The 8,744-nt window shown below is 35.0% G+C and overlaps 1 long non-coding RNA gene across 1 annotated transcript; it reads left to right on the forward strand.

Moving 5' to 3' along the window:
* The first annotated feature begins 543 nt into the window (after positions 1–543).
* On the forward strand, positions 544–2,583 carry LOC110922370. The gene is made up of 3 exons (XR_004859957.1): positions 544–679; positions 1,205–1,270; positions 2,371–2,583. It is a non-coding gene; the product is annotated as an uncharacterized LOC110922370 (long non-coding RNA).
* Positions 2,584–8,744: the final 6,161 nt, after the last annotated feature.

An 8,744-nucleotide genomic window follows, 5' to 3' on the forward strand; every position in this document is an offset into this window, starting at 1 on the left:
AAGCAGACTTATACGATAACTTTTTTAAAAAAAAATTACATTGTATTAACAAGCATTTCATTATCTTTAATTTGAGTAGGCCATTGCTATAGTTTTTTTGTAATTTTTAAATTTTTTTATAAGTTATAAAATTACGTGATTGTGTAATGTTACGTGATTATGTTCCAGTACGTAATTACGTACTAGAAATAATCAATGAATACCTAAATCACGTACCATGTGTGTAAGCAGTAACAAATTCTCAAGTTAAACACTACATCTATAATCATGTATCAAATTGTAACACCCCGAAAAATATTATATATAAATATAATTGTATATTCATATGTGTGTGTGTATATATGTATATATTGTGTAAATAACATAAGTGTGGTAACTAGGAATATTCAACTTAGTTAATTACAGGTAACTTGTTAGTAAAAAAATGAAGGGAGGCCTTTCATAACAATACCAAACCAAAAGGACTAAAATTGATCATGTGCCAAACTTAATTAATTAAAAGCTGAATTTTTAGAAAATTCACACATGTATGTGTGTGCGTCATTCCAGAGAAAAAGAGAGCGGTGAACAACCCCCTTCCACATTAACAAACACAAAAATCTGCAAATCAAAAGGGAAATCAAGGTGATTCCATTTCTTTTTGAGGAAATTTGATTATCTAACATCAAGCAAACTTAAGGTAAGTTAAAATTCACTTTTGGTGGGATTTACTAGTTTAGAAAATCCATGAATTAAGTGGATTCAATTATTTTGCTACTTTAAGGATGATTTGATGATTGTAGAAGTGTTATGGTTGCTATGATTATTTATTATGTGAAGAAATTGATAGATGACATGTTTAGATGAATTATCTAGTATGAAGTGAAGTGGGTTTTTAACCTAAGAGTGAACAAGCCCAAATTGATATGTAATAATTGAATGTAATAGTCTTGATAAACTGAAATTACATGTTAATTGATTGTTACTAGAAGTAAGAAATGGTTGAGTTGCAATAAGATGATAGGAAGTTAACAAATTGAGCTAATACGAATAACTTAAAAATTATGCACATAAGGTGTTTGGTGAAATGCCTAAGTGAAAGCTAGATGCTAACAACTTATAAAAAACTTTGGTAAAAAATCCTATGAATGGTTGTTAGCAAGTATTGGTAAAATAGCCTTATAAGATGGTGTCCTAATGATCAATTGGGTTGTATATGATATAGGCAACTCAAGTGACACACCGGTAGACCAAACGGGAAAGGATACTTGTCTCAAAGGGAAGCTTTAAGGTACGTAGCTATATTGTTACGTTTTTACTAAATTGATCCATTATTGATGATGATGAGGAAATGAAACATTAATAAGAAGTAGAATGAAAGACCATTGGTAGGTCAAATTAAATTGTGTTTTGAAGTAAACCATATCTAAAGGCATGTAAAACCGAAGTATAAATAACCCGTAGGGTCATAGAAGCGAAGGTGTTGCCTAACGGAAATAAATGTGGTCACGAACCATGGTGAAAAATGATAAAAGGATGGTTGTCATTCTTGGTTGATGAAAACCACAAATGGTAAACTAAACATGTCATTGTGGTCTATAAGGCCACAAACAAAGAATTAGACATATAAAACCAAAGTATATACGAACTACGAGGTCGTAGAAGCTAAGGTATTGTCCATATTACCAACCACAATCGCGATTGTAGTTGGGGAAAAAAGAGAATGGTAATAAGGAATATGGGAGGATTGAGCTAAATGCTCAATACCTCCTAACGGGTCGGTTTGGGTAAAATACCGAACCAAATGAACGGTGGGGAAGTAATGAGTCCGGACCCATACATACTAGTAAAAATGCAATAAAGTGCAAACGTCAAGAATGTGCACATTTCAGCATAGTGCATATGTTAGTGATGTGCACATTTCAGCATAATGCAGTAAAGTGCACATGTCAGGAAAGTGCACATTTCAGCATAGTGCATATGTTATTGATGTGCACATTTCAGCATAATGTAGTAAAGTGCACATGTCAGGAATGTGCACATTTCAACAAAGTGCACATGCTAGTGATGTGCATATTTCAGCAAAACGCAGTAAATTGCACATGTTAAGAATGTGCACATTTCAGCAAATTGCACATTTCAACAAAATGCGGTAAAGTGCACATGTTAGGGATGTACACATTTTAGCAAAGTACACACGTTAGGAATGCGCACATTTCAGCAAAATGTAGTAAAGTGCACACGTCAGGGATGCGCATATTTCAGCAAAGTGCACACGTTAGTGATTTGCACATTTCAAAAAAATGCAGTAAAGTTTAGCAAATGTTTTCCCTAACATTTTTCGTTTGTTCCATCGATTTTACTGATCGTTTAATGAAAAATTTATGGTAGGCAAACTAAACATGAGGCACTGGATGGAAGACCAAGCTACTCAAAGAACCGAACATACCCAAATGCCTACTAATTTCTGTCTTTTTTCTTGTTCATGTTTCTGTAAAATGTTAAAATGATGACTTGTGGTTTGAGTCAAACCATTACACTACTTTTGTTAAACATGTATTTTTGTTTATTCAAAAAATTAATGTATAATCTTATATTTTTTGAAGTACGGGTCTTACACAAATGATCAATGAATACCTAAATCATGTACCATATACTCAATGTGTACCTAAATCTAAAATCAGGTACCATGTGTGCAAAGGCAGTAACAAATACTCAATGTAATAATCACGTAACATGTGTGCAAAGTAGTAACAAATGCTCAATGTAACATTACATCTATAATCACGCAACGACTTGTATTACCGATCTAATCATGTAATAGCATAAAAACATTTAAGTTTTGATTATATTGAATGTATAATCAAGTAATAAACCTAATTTAGTAAAATGATTACACAATCAAAAAAATATAATAGCGTAATCACGTACTGACACATAATTACGTGACATTACAATTGTTTCACATGATACATGATTATAGATGTAGTGTCACGTTGATTATTAATGTAGGGTCACATAATCACGTGAAACTACAGTTGTTACATATGATACGTGATTACAGTTGTTACATATGGTACGTAATTACGTACCGGAACATAATCACGTAACGTTACACAAATCACGTAATTTTATAGCTTGAAAATTAAAATTTCTAAAAATTAAGAAAACTATAACAATAGCCAACTCAAACTAAAGAGAATGAAATGCTCGTTAACACGGTGTAACTTAAAAAAAATATTATCGTATAAAAACGATATAGCAGTTTGAAAATTGAGCATGAGGTTGATTCAATTGAGAAAATACCATAATACATTTCCTTCTTAAATAAAAAGGGACATTGTCAAGTCAGGATTGGTGCGTATACATCGTATGTGAAAACCTTCATGTACGTGATCCAGGTCCTTGTTTTGAATTATCTAACGGTATGCTTTTATTTTTTGTGCAAACAACTTTTAAAAATATTTTGTTCATCTATATCTATATATCAAATAAAAAAACTAATTGTTTTGACAAAGAGCTAGGGACTTGGGAAATTTAATAAGATTGAGAAGCAAGGACAGTACACACGACCTACTACATCGTATGCAAAGAATCTTTAAACGTTTTCGAAGTCAGAAGCCTCTAGTTTAACTTCTTTCCCATGTGCCCATTGCCTATTCTATTTCTAGTTGTCACATTTATATTTAATTTATGATCGATTAAATTTCTCATGTTCAAATTCAATAATGTGTCATAATAACTAATAACTAGACTGATCAAGATGTTGTTTACAATTGAACGATCTATAATAAATTTATTAATAACTAGACTGGTCAAAAATTTGTTTACAATTGAACGAACTACAATAAATTTATTAATAATTTATATTTATATACACTACAATTTTCATGTTAGGGAATAGTGTCAGGCTGCTCCCGCCCCAACTTTAAAATTACGAATATGCCCTTTGTTAAAAATTACGATTTTGCCATTAGTTAATAATTACAATATTCCAATCGTTTTAGCTTTTGACAAATTACGATTTTATCTTTAGTTCAAAATTACGCTTTTGCCATGAGTTCAAAATTACAGTCTTGCCATCGTTTTATTTATTTATTTATTTATTTATTTTTGCAAAAACTAAGGAAGTGTTTTTTAATTGGTTAACTTGATATATATTTTATTCGTGTCAGACGGTTGCTTAGCACTCGCTCATTGGTCTTCATAAATTAAGTTTTGTCCCAGCACAAAAGTAAAGTCTTGTTATCATTTTAGCTTTCTAGAATTTTTTTAATTGGTTAAGAAATATTCGATCTAACACTCTACAATTCAAACGAACATAAATTAGTTAGTTAACATACCCAACATACTTATTAAATATTTTTAAGTGTATAGGGCCAAAACAGATCCAACTCTTGATATCTATCTTCAAAGGGTACAAAGGGGGTTGGGGGGCTTAAAATTAAAATTGACAAGTCATTGTCTGCAAAGCTTTAGAAAACCTCACGTGCAATCGCGTAACTCCCTTTTCTACTCCTCGACACATGTGTCGTCTGCCCCTCCCTACTTTGTTTGTCCTTTACTGTTGTTTAGTACAGTTGAAATTAGTTGGTAAAACATAATCCTTGAATGAATCAAATGTTGTCTACCAAGGGATCTATCTCATTAACACCAAAGGGTTTGTATAATGTGTCACTACCTACCTATAATACCTATAACGATGAGGGTTCGGGTTCAAGTTTATATTAGATACACGTATAGCTAGATTTAAGAGTAGAATTAGAGGATGTATAACTTAAAGCGTAGAAAAATCTATCGGATAAAGTTTATTATTTTTATGTTGTATAACTCATATACATAATCTATAAGTTATTTTTCTTTTAATAAACCCTAACTTAAAAACATGCTCTTTCAAACACCTCACTTAACAATCAAATATAATTTTAATTCTAGCTAAACTTGTGCTCATCTATCATCCACAACACAACGTCCGATGCGTGTGATTTGCTTTTCGGACGACCAAGAAGCAGATGATCCGCGTTGTAGCTTGATGACGATGCAGTCTGATGGGGAGCAAGCAGTGGCGCAACTATGAAGGGGCCGGAGGGGGCGCCCGACCCCCCGAACTTTTCGCTCAGCAGTGTTATGTATGTATGTTTCGTATACAATTTTTTAGGTATATACGTTTTCGACCCCCCGGTTTTATAAAAAAAAATAATTTTTTAGGTATATAATTTTAGGTCCGTTGACTTCCGACCCCCGGTGGAAATTTTCAAGCTTCGCCACTGGGAGCAAGTTCGTTGCATCGGACTTGTTTGGATTAGATGTGTGGGTCCCTGTGTGCTTTGAAGATGCTGATGATTGAATATTAAGGTTGAAGATGAAGATATTTGAAAATACTGGTTTGTGGGTGTGAGATTATTTAAGGGGATTTAGAGTTTAGGTAAGGTCGTAGATGAAGATGAAAGACTTTTTTTAGGGTTAATGGATTTAAACACCCCCAACTATGGCCATTTGGCCGATGGCACTCTAAACTTTCACTTTGGCTCAGACCACTCCCAACTTAACACATCGATTGTCATGGCACCTTCTCATTAAATATTCACTAACCAGGTTACTAAAATTAGCCTATGTGGCAATTTAATCTGATGTGGCATTCATACGTGTCATACATGAGCTGATGTGGATAATCCCTCATTCGTTGAAGTTTATAATCCCCAAAACACAGTATCACTTCACTCAAACCAAGATAAAAACATATCAGAAGCTCTCAAGTTCATCAATGGCGATCAAACCCTAATCGATCAGAGGTACGTTTTCTCTCAATATATTGGTATTGTTCACTGATTGCACTGATGGAGGTTATCGATGTGATGCTATGGTATGGTGGATCATTGGATTTTAGTTTTGATCAACCCCAATATATTGGAGGTGAATCTAAGTTGATAACTATGGATGTTGATCACATTGCATACTTTGAGTTGTTAGAGTATGCAATGGATACTGGGTGTTATGAAAGTAGGGATTTTTACATGTATGGATTAAATGCTGATACTGGTGAATTCAAGATTTTTGGGAATGATAATGATGTTATGGAGATTGCTTTAAAGGCTCAAACATGGTCTGAACCATTCATGGAGGTATTTATTCAACTCTGTCCAATTACCCATGAACAAGAAGTCCAATTCAGGTCCCAGCCCAGTAAACCCCAAGCCCAATCTTATTCACCACCCAGTAAACCACAAGCCCAATCCAGTTCCCAACCCATTAAACGAAGAGGCTGGCCCAAAAAACTTGTAATCCAGTCCAAAAAGAAAGTAGTCCATGTCAGTAGAGTGAGTAGGGCATCTGACAAAAGTGGTAACCCTCCTGTAATTGAAGTCCCTAGATCTGGATCCACTGCCTTAAGAAAGGAGGCTGTTGCTGATAAACCAGTTGGTTTGAATAATCAGCCTAGTGTACAAGAGGCTACATGGGCATTTGATTTGGATGAGGAGTCTATTGTTCAAGAGGGTGTATCGAAAGAAACAGATGGTTTGCAAAAGAAGCCTATTGGAGAAGAGGTTTTAGTGGAAGAAAGGAGTGGTTTTGATAAGCAGTGTGCAGATGAAGGTGACAGTGAAAACAGTGACTATAAAGCTGACTTAAATGGGACAGAAGAGTCAAGTTCAGATGAAGATGAAGGTTTTCTTGATGATAGTAATGAAGATGAGGTTCATGATGAAATAGCTTTCTCAGATTCAGACAGAGAAGATGCTGAATGGAGACAGTCACAAGATGCCATTAAACGAGCTAATAAGGATGAAGTTGAAGCTAAAAAGAAGTTAGTTGAACAGTGTACTAAACCTTATGAAAAAGAAGGTAAGTTGATTGAGTCTAATGATGCAGGGTGTGCACATGTAGAGGGTTACAGTAGTTACGAGGAATCTGATGGTGATGTTGCTACTCCTGGTGAGAGTGAGGATGATGATATAAGAGGTAAGAAGTATAAAGAAACTGCTCCAAGTGCAAATGAACACACCAACTGGAAAAAGTTTACATGGAAAGTTGGAATAAGGTTTGCATCAAGGGATCGTTTTAAGGAGGCAGTGAGAAGGTATGCTGTGACTAACGACAGGAATCTGATCATTGCAAAGAGTGATAATAAGGAAGAAGGTCGTTTAGCTGTGAAGTGTGTACCAGGGTGTCCCTTCTATCTATATTATTCACTAAACATAGCCAAAGAGTGTTACATGATTAAAAGTGTGAAGAACAAACACAACTACCAGAGAAACATGATCAAGAATAGACAGCTAACTGCCAAGTTCTTTGGGGATGAATTCCTTCCTTTGTTTAAGGCCAAGCCAAATTGGTCTGCTAAGGAGATTCAAGCAGCAGTTAAACAGAAGTTTAAGGTAATTATAACTAAGTGGTTAACTTACAAGGCTAAATCAAGTGCACACAAGAAGCTTCATGGTTCAATGAGAGATCATTACAATAAAATTGGTTCTTACCTGGAAGTTCTAAAGAAAGCAAATCCATCATCAACCTTTAGGTTAGAAACTGCTCCACCAGGTTTCATTAACCTAGATCCAGAGGCCACATGGGAAACATTCTTTAGACTGTTTGTTTGTTTTGATGGAGTCAAAAAAGATTTTTTAGCAGGATGCAGGAAGGTATTGTGCTTAGATTGGTGTTTTCTTAAAACATTCCTTGGAGGGATGTTGTTAACAGCCGTGGGAAGGGATGGTAATGACCAAATGTCACACCCCGATTTCCACGTGTCTCACCGGTGGGCCCGGTGGGGGATTACCGTGACGATGTTGGCAACAATATAGTCAAACCACACAATTATATAATGCACAGCGGAAGCATAAGATAAATATATAGATTTCAACCTCTGATCATAATATCAATGTTTTACAGAAGTTGAATATCCACAGTGGATCGTAAATAAAGATAAAGTATTGTTCCATCAGATACTGCAATCAAGCTTGCGAGACTTATCCCGACGCTAGGGAGCTAGTACCAGCCAATTTACGTTTAGGTACCTGCACTTAATCTTTTTGGGGAAAATACGTCAGTTTACACTGGTAAATACATTCAACTAACACATTTGAAAATGTTTATTAAAATTGATTTGAATGCACAAGGCACAAACTCTTTTATAACTTGGGAAAATTCATAATGATCTTGTGAACGTTTTACATGTTCTTTTATGCGTTCAGTAGCCCGGGTCGTGCCGGGTTAAAGATTTATAGACACACCACGTTGCGTAAAACCGTAGTATAAAAACCAACGGCTACGTCTTTTAATTTTAATGTCGACACTTTATACCGGGTGTACGCCTACACCGGGATGTCGATGGTCGTGGCCATTTCGTAAAATGATGCCAAGGATATCCGGGACAACGGTCATTAAACCCCCCAAAGGCTTATAAGCAACAAAACTGTTTAAATGAGCCGATCATATTTAATCAATTAACCACCTAAGCGATGGAATTATATAATGCTCAATCAAGCGGTATTAATATACCGTAACCCAAGCCCATATAGGGGAAATAAGTTAAAGTATTTACCTTTGCAAGTATTAATCCTTAATTTAGATCAAGTCACCGATAGCTTTTACTGGGGCTCCTAATCTGGAACGAAGGTTTTAATTAACCTCTTAGAATCCTAACGGTCCTTATATTAGCCGTAGCTTAAACCGGTTGATTCCGATATATATAGATATGGTTAATTCGCACGAAAAGGCGAAAACCGTGAATGGAGTATGATTTGGACCCAACAAGTTCAGAGACTTGT

Source organism: Helianthus annuus, chromosome 6 (assembly GCF_002127325.2).
Source record: "Helianthus annuus cultivar XRQ/B chromosome 6, HanXRQr2.0-SUNRISE, whole genome shotgun sequence".
Taxonomy (NCBI): Eukaryota; Viridiplantae; Streptophyta; class Magnoliopsida; order Asterales; family Asteraceae; genus Helianthus; species Helianthus annuus.